At 44.9% G+C, this 15,427-nt stretch overlaps 1 protein-coding gene across 10 annotated transcripts in view; it reads right to left on the bottom strand.

Annotated features, from left to right (window-relative positions):
* Positions 1 to 15,427, bottom strand: part of PKNOX2 (PBX/knotted 1 homeobox 2) — a 439,557-nt gene that overhangs the window by 297,210 nt on the left and 126,920 nt on the right. Inside the window, exon 1 of one of the 10 annotated variants that reach the window (XM_053367530.1) lies at positions 6,059 to 6,082. The exons of the other annotated variants lie outside the window; for them this stretch is intronic. The gene's annotated coding sequence lies outside the window, so the exon portion shown is untranslated. Of the gene's footprint in view, positions 1 to 6,058; positions 6,083 to 15,427 lie in introns of those variants that run through there. 10 annotated transcript variants of the gene reach the window in all.

Raw genomic sequence — 15,427 nt, 5'->3', positions numbered from 1 at the left:
TAAATGTGTACATGCAGCCAAGCCTCCCCACACCCAGCCAGAACTTGCTGGAACTCAGTTCCGGCACCTCTCAGGTGGGCGCCATTGCCATTATAAGAGAACAAGGGAGGTGTTCATGGTGAGTTCTGGCACCTCTTTTTCTAGAAAAATAGCACTGATTGCAGCCATAACCTTTCGTACGACACCGGAATCCAGCATGCCAGAGCTTGGCAAGTCTACATTTGGTGAACAAGCCGTGTGTGTTTGTGTATTTGCTGCTAGTTATACAAACAGAATCCAAAGTCCGGCCCCTCTCATCTTTCCACACTCCTGCCTACGAAACACAGCTACCGAGCTTCCACGATGAATGGAAATTTGTTCAGTTCCCCCCACCCCAGTGATGCCAACCTCCAGGAAGTAATACAAACAGCTCCGAGGGAGCACAGAGCACCTTGGAAAGATCAAGCCCTCTTCACCCCTCCCCACCAACAGCGCATAACCTTGCCTGTTGTTCGGCATTCCTAAGTTTAACCCTTGAACGGACGGTATGTTTGGGAACATTCTATGACAGCCTAGGCAACGACCAAGGAAGGTTCTCAGTGACTTACTTGGAGGCGACAGCTGGCCTGTCAGGTTTTCTGGAGCCCACTTTTCAGAGGATGTTAGTCAGATCCTGTTTCATTTGCCCTGGCTCCCCAGTTCCATTTCTGGGCATAGTTTGAAGTGTTGGGACTTGCCTAGAAAGGCCAAAATGGTACAGGACCAAGATATCTGAAAAAAACCCACCTCTTTACATCTTCTTTGGCAATTACCGTATTTTTTGCTCTATAAGACTCACTTTTTCCCTCCTAAAAAGTAAGAGGAAATGTGTGTGCGTCTTATGGAGCGAATGCAGGCTGCACAGCTATCCCAGAAGCCAGAACAGCAAGAGGGATCGCTGCTTTCGCTGCACAGCAATCCCTATTGTTGTTCTGGATTCTGAGATTCAAAATATTTTTTTTTCTTGTTTTCCTCTTCCAAAAACGAGGTGCGTCTCATGGTCTGGTGCGTCTTATAGAGCGAAAAATACGGTACTCGTAGCCGAGTAAGATTGTCTTCCATAAACACGGTTTTAACAATGAGTCCGTAAATGATGGTGGAGACCAGTTCTGGATCCACAGGTCCTACCACAGTTGGGACATTGGTTTCCGGGCGGGAGCTGATCACGGTGTGGATTTGCCAAGCGTGCCTTCCTCCTAGCACATTTCTCCCTTGTGTCCTGAGTTCGAGTGTCTCCAAAGCCCATGACACCTTTGGTAAAGGCTGTTCTCCAACTGTAGCGCTCACTGGCCAGTGTTTCCCAGTTATCAGTGTTTATACTACATTTTTAAAGATTTGCCTTGAGACAGTCTTTAAACCTCTTTTGTTGACCACCAGCATTATGCTTTCCATTTTTAAGTTTGGAATAGAGTAGTTGCTTTGGAAGACAAACATCAGGCATCAACACAACATGACCAGTTCTCATAAATCATGCTCAACCACTGTGCTCAACATCTGAAGTGTTGCTCTATGACCCACCTGTTCAGGTGCAATGCTAAGCCAAACCATGGCTCAGCTCCCATTAGGACAGCAGCGGGAGGGAGGGAAGGAGGGAGGGAGGGAGGGAAGGAGAAAGTGGCTACAATTTTAGCAGCAGGCAATCACGTGCTGCGAATTAACCACAGTTAAGCCATAGTTAAAGTGATGTGTGAACCAGGTCTTTGTGTGTTACAGCTGTCCGGTGTTATCCCACTGCTGTTTCTTCATTTCTTTTTTTGTATTGTATTGGAACAGATTTTATTATATATCAATTATTTTATTGTAAGCCACACGGGCCCATTTTAGGAACAAATAATGCCACACATTTTTTCTTACAAATTAAAAAAGAAGACACATCATATAAACATTACTTAAATGTTTTTACTGCCAGGTAAGGTGCAATGTGGGACACGGGTGGCACTGTGGGTTAAACCACAGAGCCTAGGACTTGCCGATCAAAAGGTTGGCGGTTCAAATCCCCGCGATGGGGTGAACTCCCATTGCTCAGTCCCTGCTCTTGCCAACCTAGCAGTTTGAAAGCACATCAGAGTGCAAGTAGATAAATAGGTACCGCTCCAGCGGGAAGGTAAACGGCGTTTCCGTGCGCTGCTTTGGTTCGCCAGAAGCGGCTTAGTCATGCTGGCCACATGACCCGGAAGCTGTACGCCGGCTCCCTTGGCCAATAAAGCGAGATGAGCACCGCAACTCCAGAGTCGGTCACAACTGGACCTAATGGTCAGGGGTCCCTTTACCTTTACTTTTACCTTTATAAGGTGCAATGTGGGAGAGAGGTTTGTGGGGTTTTCTACCTCAAGTGCCAAAATAACTTGGGTACTCTGCACTTTGACTAGGGGCCAGGGGGCAACAGAGGTGCCAATTGCTGCTCTGCCACAGGCAGCAAAATGCCTTGGGTTGACTCTGAATTTACGATGGGCAAATCTGTCAATTTCAGTCTAAAATTCAGTTCTCTCTCTCTCATTCTCTCTCTCTCTCTGTGTGTGTGTACATGTGTGTGTTTAAATTCATCAGTGGCTTAGTGTGATTTCCCCTAACATGCATACATATGTCTGTATGTAAAAGGTAAAGGTACCCCTGCCCGTACGGACCAGTCTTGACAGACTCTAGGGTTGTGCGCCCATCTCACTTAAGAGGCCGGGGGCCAGCGCTGTCTGGAGACACTTCCGGGTCACGTAGCCAGCATGACAAAGCTGCATCTGGCGAGCCAGCGCAGCACACGGAAACACCGTTTACCTTCCCGCCAGTAAGCGGTCCCTATTTATCTACTTGCACCCGGGGGTGCTTTCGAACTGCTAGGTTGGCAGGCGCTGGGACCGAGCAACGGGAGCGAACCGCCGACCTTTTGATCGGCAAGCCCTAGGCGCTGAGGCTTTTACCCACAGCGCCACCTGCGTCCCATGTCTGTATGTAATATTGCCTAATATACTCATTTGTGCAGAGCAGTTCCCCATACAATGCAGTTTTTATGCTATTTTCACAAACACACACATTTCTATACATACTTCACCAAAGCATATGCATTTTGGTAGACATTACTATCCTGGAGAGAGACCTGCATTGCAAAATATGGAAAAGTGTGGGTTTTGAAGGCTGTGTTTCTGTTCTCATATTGTTTCAAGAAGGGCAAATTTCATAGGTTTGCTTTTAAATATGGACTGATTTGAATTTCTCCCCATACAAGTCTGAATCTGCCTTGAGCCCAGCTACAAACTGAAAGGAAAACATAAACAATGCTTTATTTTGAAAGCACCACACTTAAAATACAAACAAAAAACTTTTATGGGGAACCCAAGGACAATAGGCATTGTCTTAGCTTTCTCCCCTCAAGTAATAGCGCTCTACTAGGACCTACTGGAGAAGTGGAAAGAAAACACAGTGGAACCACATGGAGGGCTGGCTTTCCATAGCTGTGCATTGATAGCCTGTGGGCAGCAGAGGCAGGGAACAGCTGGAACAGAGTGCACAGTTGTTCTGTCCCACCTCTCACAACAGATGTTGCTGCAGGGCGCTGATGTTCGGGAATGCACAATGAGAGAAGGCTCACACAACTGGAACCTGGATTAAAAAGCGGAAAGTGAATTTTGGGAGTCACAAAACGCCCGGAACAAGAGCTACTAAAAATAAGGCTTGGAAAACGGACACGCTCAGTGCCTGCTGGCTGGAAGCACTAAAGAATGTCTCCAACTCTCTTGCCAGAACAAGGGATTTTGCCTCTCTCTGCAAAAGGCACAGCAGCTAGATGCCCAAAGGAACGGTAACAACAACAACGAAAAGACCAACCTCCAACAACTGTGTTTGTACCCAATGGGAAAAATCTAGATCCATGAAACAAAAACTGTTTCCACTCATGCATGGTGCAGTGTCAAGCTAAAGATTTCTCTAAAAGCTCTCATGAACCTCACACTTCTCCCCTTCTTGATAGAAATTGCAGCAGGGGGGTTCCTATTGATTTGTTCTCTTAAGTGCCATCCCCAATTACTCCTCAATACAAGGGGAGTGAAAACTGCATAAAGAAGCAGCAAAATTGAACTTAATTAACATTTTAGCTGTTCTTGTCTTTTTGATCAATGGACCGGTTGCCAAAATCAAGTTTTGTTGGAATCCACCCTGGTGCAGCTCAGGGGTGTGCACATGTGTGTTTATAATATAAAAATAATAAAATATAGCCCAACTGCCCCATTGTTCTGAGTTGTGGGTGCCAGATTTCCCGATATTCCTGGATTTGGTTAGAATTTAATCAATGCTTGGAGAGTTAAACTGGAAGTCAGACTCTTAATAGAGTCAGCTTCCCATGCTCAGGAGATCTTCTGAGAGATGGGCCATGAACAGAGAACAAAGACAGGGAGATGGGACATCAGTCAAGCAAAGACAGTGTGATGGGTGTGTGGGATGTGAAACACATAGCAGTCAAGTACAACATTCCTAGAATGGACAGGCTAGGGGATGCTTTGTACCAGCCAGGAGAAATCTTCCTGTTTCCTCCTGAGCTGGGACAAACTTCCTCTGCATGTGACTAGAGGTGGGTGTGGCCTAATCTGGGTAGGGGAGCACACCTTCTTCTGCTCCTTCTTCTCTATTTTGTTTTTCTATGTTTTTTTCTACGTGTTGGCAGTCACTTGGGACTAACTCCCTTATGGGATAGTTCCACATGTATATATACTTTTGTAACCTAAATCTGCCTTCAGGGATCCAACTGTGAACTAAATGTAGGTGAGTAAATTACTTTTATATAGACTTTAATAAGTTTGCCGTGTCTATTCTTTTTAAGAGGGACAAGAAGGGATCTTACCAGGAATCTTATAGAGGCACAGATGAGCCTGCAACAAGCAAGCCGCTGTACGTTTAAAGGGGAATGTTTAAACTCTGCTAAGATATAGAACTTGCTAACACAAGTTAGGAAGGATATCATTAAACAACATATCCTCTCCTGCCTCCCTGAACATTCCCACAGGGTGGAGCAAATCTGCCCTGAGCATTGAATCAACAGAGATAAAGCAGATTAGAGTTTAAGATTACAGTGATATTGTAATCTGTTAATTGCAGCAAGCTGTACAGAGGGACAGAGGACCATGCCTGATTTCTGTTAGGATCCAAGACTGACGCCATGGAAGAAGCAAGAACGTCTTGGTGTATAATGCTGTGAGCCCCTCCATTGTGGCTCAGGTTATATATGTGTGCAAATAAACCATATATCATAAAGATACCACAGTCCCCACTGTGCCTCATTTCCAAATAGAATCTCACACTGCTCAGAGACTGGGGTGGTGTGTAACGGGATTCTTCTGCTATGTGTTTAAAAGTTCCATTGCTAGTTTGCCTAGTGTAGTTCATCTTCAGGGTTCTACTCCATCCTTGGGGTCTCTAGAATTAGCATCTGCACAGCAGACACTTTCCCTGGGTGCTCTTCTGGCTACTTGTTTAGGTACGGCCCTTCACTCCAAGCCAGCTCCAAGGCCCGCTGGCCAAATTCCACTGGAAAGCTGTTGAGACCATTTCCCGAGCCATTCTTAAGTGACTTGTCCGTATGCAGCACAATCCAAACCATGTCTACTCAAAGGTAAAATATATTGTATTCAATGGGATTACTCCCAGCTAAGGGTGGGGGCTGGGAGCCTGAAGAGCATTTCTCTCTGAACATGACAAGTGGCCTTGACCACTCCACCTATTTATCCTTGAACAGTTTATCATTGGTACAACACCTGAGTTCAAATATAATACTATTCCAAATGAAAATTTTCCTGGGGGCTCATGATGAGATGTGCAGAGTCAAAATAAGAGGGGATATTCCTGGGAGACTATGGAGAAGTATCAATAGCCTGGCTATAGAAGCTTTTATTCATCTTGAAGGAGAGGAACAAAACCCTACTTTGCTAGCTACTGAAGAGAAACTTGTGTGTCTTTGTGCAGAAGTAATGTTTCATAATGCAGGCAAACTGTGGCCCTCCAGATACCATCACCTAACATACAAGTTTATATGCAAGCATGCACAAAAAGAAAAATGAACCTCCTTGTGTGCAATCATGAAGATACGCAGTGGCGATGATGCTTTGACTTGTATTTCTGCCTTTGGAAATCCAAGTTCTTCCCGTGGATAGGAGGAGATAAATATGACCCCTGAATTCTTCTCTGGCTCAGATGTTAATGTGAGCCATTTAGAGATGGGCAAATCTGTCAATTTCAGTTTCTCATTTTCCCAACCTTTCAGTTCAGCACACCTGAACTCTGCATCTATTTGCATTTTTTTCCTTTACAGTGTGCAAGGAAACTCATGTGCATTTCTCCCAATGTATTCACTTCTGTCTGCAATTTTGCCCAACATACACATTTTTCTCAAACATTTTCTCCTCGCAGGGTGCAGCTTCATATGTTATTCTCACTGATATATGCATTTTGTACACCCTTTTGGGTTGGAGAACTGGATAAGTGCAAATTTTGAAGAGTTCCCCCACCCCCAGCCCCAGGTTTCTTATTGATTCAGGAAATGGGAATTAGGTAGCTTTATATTAGATGAGTGCAGAAACGGCTTGCTATCTAAATGTCCTTTATGGGCACTTTGTGGGACTGAAGATGGCTTGGCAGGAAGACTTGGGGTTGGAAATATCCCATTCTTCTTGAGATACATTTCGGAGGAAGCCACCCTTCAAGAAAACTTCAGCAGTACTTGGGGAATCCTTTCTTAAGTTGGCTCATAGATGGCACCAATAAAGTTGAGTTATATCAACAATCACCTATCTCCTAATTGTTGGAGGGGCTGCACATTCCATTGCAGATTCAATAAACATGCAAGACATAACCAGCTGTATATCTGAAAAACCAATGTGTACTATTCATTGTATTGAATTGTAGATTTCAACAGAAGTAGCTCATAAAGTTCAACGAAAAAGTAGAAGACCCAGTGGATCAGTTCATTCTCTAATCAGTTTATGCATAAGGTCCATATATAAACTGATTAGAGAATGAACTGGGTCTTCTACATTTTTCGTTGAACTTTATGAGCTACTTCTGTTGAAATCTACAATTCAATACAATGAATAGTATATATTATTTTTTCAAATGTACAGCTGGTTACATCTTGTGTGTTTATTGAACATGTAACCAGAGGTTTGTTGTTGTTTTGCACATTCCATTAAAAGGTAAAGGGACCCCTGACCATTAGGTCCAGTCGTGACCGACTCTGGGGTTGCGCGCTCATCTCGCTCTATAGGCCGTGGGAGCCGGCGTTTGTCCACAGACAGCATCCGGGTCATATGGCCAGCATGACTAAGCCGCTTCTGGCGAACCAGAGCAGCGCATGGAAATGCCGTTTACCTTCCCACCGGAGCGGTACCTATTTATCTACTTGTACTTTGACATGCTTTCAAACTGCTAGGTTGCCAGGAGCAGGGACCGAGCAACGGGAGCTCACCCCGTCATGGGGATTCGAACCGCTGACCTTCTGATCGGCAAGTCCTGGGCTCTGTGGTTTAACCCACAGTGCCACCCACGTCCCTGCACATTCCATTGCAGAGGCATAAATCCTTGCAGCAATGATACTGTTTGGGGACTGCCAAGCCTGAACTTCGGTGGGGCAGAAGGGCAGGTTGGACATAGCTTGTAAAAGGCTCAGGAATTCCAACCCACCCCTAAAGCCAAAATTTACAACCATCGCTTCTTTGAACAAGCAAGGAAGGTGCTTTCTTCTCCCCTTTCCCTTGCCAGAGGCACTAGAAATCTCAGGTCATTTCCAGGCACCAAACATCTGGAGTAAATGCTGTCCTCACAAGCCTGTATCACTGCACAGCCACGATGGCAGATCCTTGCACTGAGTGGGGCTTGGGAAGCTGGACGCCTCTTAGCATCTCAGTGACAGCAGGCAGAGAATCGGTTTCAGAGGATTAGGAGAATTACTTATTGCAGCAGGATTCTGGACAAATGTTAGGCGCATTAGCAGGCAACCAAAGCAACCGGCCTATCCAAAACTCCTTGAACGCGGAGAGCCTTGGCTCTTGATGAGAGGGGATGAGGAGTTATGTTGAGCTCCTGGAAAACGTGCTGTTTGTGAGGTTGCTTAGGGAGAGAAATCTGAAATGCTATATATCTCTCTATATATATTCCAGAAAAAAGGCTTGGTGGGGAGAGCCATGCATGTTCACAATCCCAGAGCAGCAAAATTTATTCCATGTGTTTTCCTAGAATGGACTTTGCTTTCTCCTTCCCTGCTTTCTAATTATGAAAACAGACTTGGCACTATCGAATTATAATAATAAATAAAACCCAAGGCTGTTGACCAATTAATATTAAATCCGTTAAACTTTTGAGTTTAAGGTTGTAAATTCAAACTCACTATGGAGTAATTGCCACTGAACACAATGAGGATGTCTTGAGAGCAGAAATGTCAATTTCAGTTCCTAATTTTTCCAAAATTAAGTTCAGGGCCTCCCATTTCTATACCAGTTTGCATTTTCTTTCTTTAAACAGTCCACATGAAAATTCATATGCATTTTTGAGTATACCTCTCCTAATGTATGCAAATATACCTAATATACACCTCTTTGCAAGCTATTTTCTCTAATGTGATGCAGTTTTATCTGTTAATTAAAATAACATATGTGTTCTTATGCACACTTTGGGGTTTGACAGCTGAAATCATAGAATTTAGAGACATGCACACACTAAAGGATTACTGTCTTTTGGTTCAGGAAAAGTGAATTAATTAGGTTTGCACTAAAAAGAAAACTAAGCCAATTTCTCCCCCACCCTTACTTTAGACTAAACATGTATAATATTGAGTTGCTTGTCAATGAACATTTGCACACGAGTAAAGGCAATACTTGGGCAATAAAAACATACATTTTGTTGCTATCAGAAGTCACATCTTAGGTAATGATTCGCACCATACATTTAGAGAACATTTAAATCACGCAGATTTCCCCAAAGAATCTTGAGAACTGCAGTTTACCCTTGAGATGTACAATTCACAATACCCTTAAACTACAGGTCCCACAATTCTTTGGGAGAATCCATGCAGTTTAAATGCCTGTTGCGGATGTGACCTTAGAGGAATGCCCTCTTTTACATGGAAGGAGAGCATATTTTCCAACACAGTGCTTGCTATATACCTTTTTATAGCTACTTGAATTTTAAAAAAAAGTTTCTTAAAAAATTACCTGTCCAATTGATTATAGCTATATAATTATGTACTGGGAGCTTTCTGGAAATAAAATGGCTCTGAGGTGCCTCCTCATAAATGCTGATGAAGCAGAACATCTGATTTTGAGGTTGTGATCTGGTCATCAATTCAGTACAGCCCTAGCTGTATGATTTCCACTCTCCACCCCCCACGAACTACTAGACCCAACATTATCTGTTGGTTGGGACAAGGGCTCTTGCACTAGAGGATGGGTGAGTTTTAATGTTGTGTAGCAGTGGAAGCTTAGGGTGAAACAGACTGCACAATCCACCGCGCAACAAAGGTACCAGCAAACTGCTGTCAAATTCTCTTGCGCAACAGTGCCCCACTAGAGCAAGACATTTCACTGGGGGGAATAAGTATAACGCTATGTGACTTCAACTTAATTCCACCATGGGTACAACCCACTATTTATCTCCCACGCAAACTTATGCAGATTGAAATGGATTCCCCAGATTGTGTGACAGTCATCTCACGCACATACCACAACACACACAAAATATATTTGCCTGTTGAACCACTCCGCTATATTGCTGGCATTGATGAATATAACCTGAAGAGTTAGTGCTAACAACTGTAACCCACAGGCAAAGGCAAAGGTAAAGGACCTCTGGATGGTTAAGTCCAGTCAAAGGCAACTATGGGGCTGAGGTGATCATCTTGCTTTCAGGCTGAGGGAGCTGGCATTTGTCCACAGACAGCTTTCCAGGTCATGTGGCCAGCAGGACTAAACCGCTTCTGGCGCAATGGAACACTGTGACGGAAAACAGAGCACACAGAAACACCATTTATCTCCCCACCACATCGGTACCTATTTATCTACTTGCACTTTCAAACTGCTAGGTTGACAGGAGCTGGGACAGAGCAACAGGAGCTCACTCCGTCGTGGGGATTCGAGCCGCCGGCCTTCAGATCAGCAAGCCCAAGAGGCTCACTGAGCCAGCTCCTGCCAACCTACCAGTTCGAAAGCATGCCAGTGCAAGTAGATGTTCTGCTGTGCCAGAATCAGTTTAGTCCTGCTGGCCACATGACCCGGAAAACTGTCTGTGGACAAATGCCAGCTCCCTTGGCCTGAATGTGAGATGAGCACCGCAACCCCATAGTCACCTTTGACTGGACTTAACCGTCCAGGGGTCCTTTACCTTGTAACCCATACTACCCTGATCAATGCCCAATAGTTCTCCCCATTCCTCTCCCCACTTTGGAGGAGGCAGATTTTTCTTTTTAAGCATGCTTGCAGCTGAGATAAATAGCTAGCATGAATACTTGGCTTTGTTGCTGCGAGAGCAGGGGTCTCATTCCGGGGACCACAGCCTGCTTGTTTTAAATGAAGACAACCAGCCGCACAAAATGTAGCTAAATTCTTTGCTTGTCTAATAAAAGCAGCTCTGCCCATGTCCAGGCTCTAAAAAATACCTTCAAAAAACACATCTTAAGCTGTCCCAACAGGTGGCCAGAAACCCAACACTTGGAGACTTCGGGCCTTATTGAATCTGTGTTAGTGAGAAACATCTGGCGGGAAGCCCAGAATGCTGCCCAGGATGGTGGGGGGTGAGAGGCCGGGGCAGAGCTCCGGCACCAGTTCAGGACTTGTGGAACAGAACAAACAAACAAGGCAGCCAATCAGAGAGTAGCAGCTCTCGCTTCCTGCGCTGGCCCAGAGCAATGGCATCCGTGACCCTGACTCCACAGGAAGCAAGGATGGAAGGCCTGGATAATTGGGGTGTCTTTGGGGAATTCCCTTGGCAGCTCATTGTCTCTACACTTGCAGCAAATCTGCAAGAGAGAGAGAAAAAAGATGGGGAAAGGGATGTCGGATTTGAGAAATAGAAGGAAAATCAACGGAGAAGGAACAGTCACCGTTTAGACACAAACCCATCGTAATTCATCAGGAGGAAATATTCGTTGGATATCCAGCAAAAGAGAACAATTTCTCATTGCAGCAGGACAGCAACTGGGGACGGAATGACCAATTATATTGGGTTGCAAATCACGGTGCCAAAGTTAGTCGTGTACATTGATTTCAAAGGATCTGCTCCGAATAGGACTAACACCAGGCGCTGTTGGAAAGCCTGTAAGCATGACCCAAGCACACTAGCACTCTCCTTGCTTGTGACCGACAAACATTTGGATTGGTTCAGTAAATATTTAGAGAGCACAAAGGTGGTGTAGCACAGTTGTTAGGAGACTGAGATCCAACCCATGAATTTTCCAATTCAAATTTCACCTCTGTCATGAACTCTCTTGATGATCTTAAGCAAATCACAGTGTCTTTGACTCAGGTAGGCCTACATTTGCAATAGTAAGGCTGGCTTGCCTGGTAAGGACCGTTGGAAGGTTTATAGCTAGATTGTGAGGTGCGAAGTGCTTTCAAACACCTGAAAGCACGATTCAAATGTTAAGTGTTATTATTAGGTAGTGTTGTGTATGTTTTCTCCAGTGCGTCATGCAAAAAGTGCCATTTTTAGCATACACCCGTATGGGCAGAGATAATGGGCTTCAGTATCAGAGTGAGTTAGCTGGCATGCCAGCAGCCCAGTTAAGTACTGCTACTGGTTATGATCCACTCTTATGTACAAATAAGGCTCACAATAACAAAAATGGCATAGTGAGAGTGGCATTTATGCCAGAGGTGGGCAACCACTAGATGACCCTTGTAACCCCTTCCAACTATACAATTTTGTAATTTTATGGAGAGGCATCAAAATGGGGCAGCTGGAGGAGTGAGTTGGCATCTACGCTGAAGGATTGCCCACATATGGTTCTGCCACGGGTGTCCGAAATGGTTTCCTCCAGAGAATCATAGAACCGTAGAGTTGAAAGGGACAATGAGGATCATCTAGACCCGCGGTTCTCAACCTGTGGGTCCCCAGATGTTGATGGACTACAAATCCCATCATCCCTGAGCTCTGGCCTTACTAGCTAGGGGTGATGGGAGTTGTAGTTCAACAACATCTGGGGACCCACAGGTTGAGAAAGGCTGATCTAGACCAAGCCACTGCAATGCAGGAATCTTTTGCCCAGCGTGGGGCTCAAACCCATGGCGCTGGCATTAAGAACCTCATCTCCGAGATGTTGAGAGTTGTAGTCAATAGCGTATGGAGAGCACCCCATTGGCCCATGTCATCAGCTCTTAGGATGGAGAATGCAAACTTGCATGGGAGGAAGTGTCATATGAGATGTTAGGGTTTTCTTCCCATGAAGGATTCTAAGGCGGTGTTGAATGTACGGCTCATTTCAGCACTAATGAAAGATCTCTTTTACACTTAGCCAACTCTCATGTCACTCACCTTGCAAGTGAAGTATCGCTGAACAGATTTAAAAGGAGGATGGCATAAGGAGTGCAGCAGGTGAGAGTGGCAGAACTTATATAGAATCAAGCTACAGTTCATTAACCTGTTAGCTATGATTTACATCGCCACAAATTACTACATCCCATATCAAGGATTCATCACCCACAGCAGCAGGAGCTTGTGGTTGAGCATAAATATTGTTAACTGCTGAAGTAGCCAACTTCATTGAGACATCACAGAGTAAACACACTGCATGGGTTTGGGCTTTTTTTCTTTTTTCTTTGCCTCCTCAGCTCACACATAACACAGGTTAGATTCACACAATTTTTTCTCTCCCGCAATACGGTAATTCCTATCCTAGCCCCCAGAACCTCTACGATCACCTTTGGGGAGAGATCCATCTGCCATTATGGCTTTCTGAACAGTTCCAACATATGTTGGGAATGCAGGCTTGGCAAGCACCAGAAATCAGGTTCCCCAAGCAGGTGTTGTTAGCTTGAGATCAAAACACGAGTTAAGCCATTCGTAAGTCTGCAAAGCTAGTATGTAATTAAAAAATTAAATAACATTATGTAGCAGGCAAAAATTGCCATGTAAATAGACCCATCAAGGTCAGAAATGCATATATGTTGTTTGAATGGCTTACTTATATACAGGTAGGTAGCCGTGTTGGTCTGCCATAGTCAAAACAAAATAAAAAAATTCCTTCCAGTAGCACCTTAGACTAAGTTCGTTATTGGTATGAGCTTTTGTGTGCATGCACATTTCTGGTATCTGAAGAAGTGTGCATGCACATGAAAGCTCATACCAATAACGAACTTAGTTGGTCTCTAGGGTGCTACTGGAAGGAATTTATTTATACACAGACTCTCCAAGTGTCCCTATTTTCCAGGGACGGTCCCAGATTTACAGAAGCTGTCCTGGTTTCTGAGCTGATCCTGGAATGTCCTGCTTTTCCTTAAGATATCCCTATTTTATCAGAGATATGTTGAAGGGTATGGAATTATCTGACCCCCAAGCCATCTGAAGGCAGCCCTGTATAGGGAAGTTTCTAAATGTTTAATGTTCTATTATGCTTTTATGTTTTTGTATATGTTGGAAGCTGCCCAGAATGGCTGGGGCAACCTGGTCAGATGGGTGGGGTATAAATTGTAAAATTGTTGTCGTTGTTATCGTCACCATCATTGAATAGGATGTCCCTATTTTCATCAGATAAATGTTGGAGGGTATGTATATATGACAAAATAATGTCCAAGACTCAACTGCGCTGAATAAATAGAGTCTTTATTACTGCAGTTGTCTCTATGCTGTGCTGCCCTTGAACAGAACCCAGAATCTGCGTCTGATCCAGAGTGTAGCTGCCATTTATTGAACAGGGCAGCACACAGAACATATTACTCTAGCTCTGAAACATCCTGCTCCCATAGATTTCCATTTCCAAGTCAAAAAGGTTGGTTTTGATTGCACTGAGCATCAGCACCCGGCATGGTTGGGCAGGTCTGATGCCAACATTAAAAAAATTAAAGGTTATAGCCAATGCTAGTCCAGCTCGGAATAGGATAGGTCCTGTCAGTTCACCACCAATTTCCCTTTGAATGAAAAAACAGGATGTCCAATGAAAGATGGCCTTAAGAAAGCCAGTGCACACAAAGCTTTACATGTGGGCATCTATGGAAGCAAGTAAACTTATCTGATCCAAAACCACAAGTAAGGTAAAGGTAAAGGGACCCCTGACCATTAAGTCCAGTCGTGGCCAACTCTGGGGTTGCGGCGCTCATCTCGCTTTATTGGCCAAGGGAGCCGGTGTACAGCTTCCAGGTCATGTGGCCAGCATGACTAAGCCACTTCTGGCGAACCAGAGCAGCGCACGGAAATGCCGTTTACCTTCCCACCGGAGCGGTACCTATTTATCTACTTGCACTTTGATGTGCTTTCAAACTGCTATGTGGGCAGGAGCAGGGACCGAGCAACGGGAGCTCACCCCGTCGCGGGGATTCGAACCGCCAACCTACTGATCAGGAAGTCCTAGGCTCTGTGGTTCAACCCACAGCGCCACCTGCATCCCTAAACCACAAGTGCCACACACCATAAGGGTCATAGGGACATGGGAATCTGCCTTGTGCAAGGCCATGTCACCTGTCCATACCACAGACTGGCAACAGCTCCGTAGCATCAACTCTCAGAAGAACGCAAACAAGAGGCCTGCTGGATCAGGCCAAAAGCCAATATCTAGTCCAGACTCCTGTTCTTACAGTGACCAACCAGTTGCCTCTGGGAAGCCGACAAGCAGGATATGAGCACAACAGCACTCTCCCACTTGTGATTCCCAGGAACTGTTCTTCAGAAGCCTCCTGCTTCAGAAACTGGAAGTAGAATATATCTCTCTTGGATAGCAGCCACCGACAGCCTTATCTTCAAGAGAAAATGCCCCAAACTGTGAGGATCTAAGAATGACAGAACCTGGAGTTGGTTCTATTTCCCTGCCTCTCTATATATGGGAGCGTCGCTCCACATCTTTGGCCCAGAGCCCAGAGTCAAAGCCAACTGGCAATCCATCATCGTGCAAAGCTTTTGGCGTTTACATTCCAGCTAGCCCTGGTTGAACACAGGAAACATTTATCTGAGAGTAGTTAATTATTCAAGGGGGGGGGGATGCCAAAACCTACAGCAAAACATTCAGGCGATTGTGGTCCCTGTGTCTCGCAAACAATCCTGAGTGCCGACAAATTTCCAGCATCATTTCGAGTTTATGCTGTGATTCTGGTGGCTAAATCACTTGGCAACTGGTGCCGGTTTTGGCTTGCAGCTGCGTTATGTGTGAGAGCGGTTATAGCAAGGCCTCTATTTGCAGGGACACTCTGCCATACAGAAGGAGGGGGGGCGACGGCAAACATTTGCAGGGGGATAAACA

Source organism: Podarcis raffonei, chromosome 15 (assembly GCF_027172205.1).
Source record: "Podarcis raffonei isolate rPodRaf1 chromosome 15, rPodRaf1.pri, whole genome shotgun sequence".
Taxonomy (NCBI): Eukaryota; Metazoa; Chordata; class Lepidosauria; order Squamata; family Lacertidae; genus Podarcis; species Podarcis raffonei.
This window is presented reverse-complemented; position numbering and strand designations above follow the sequence as displayed.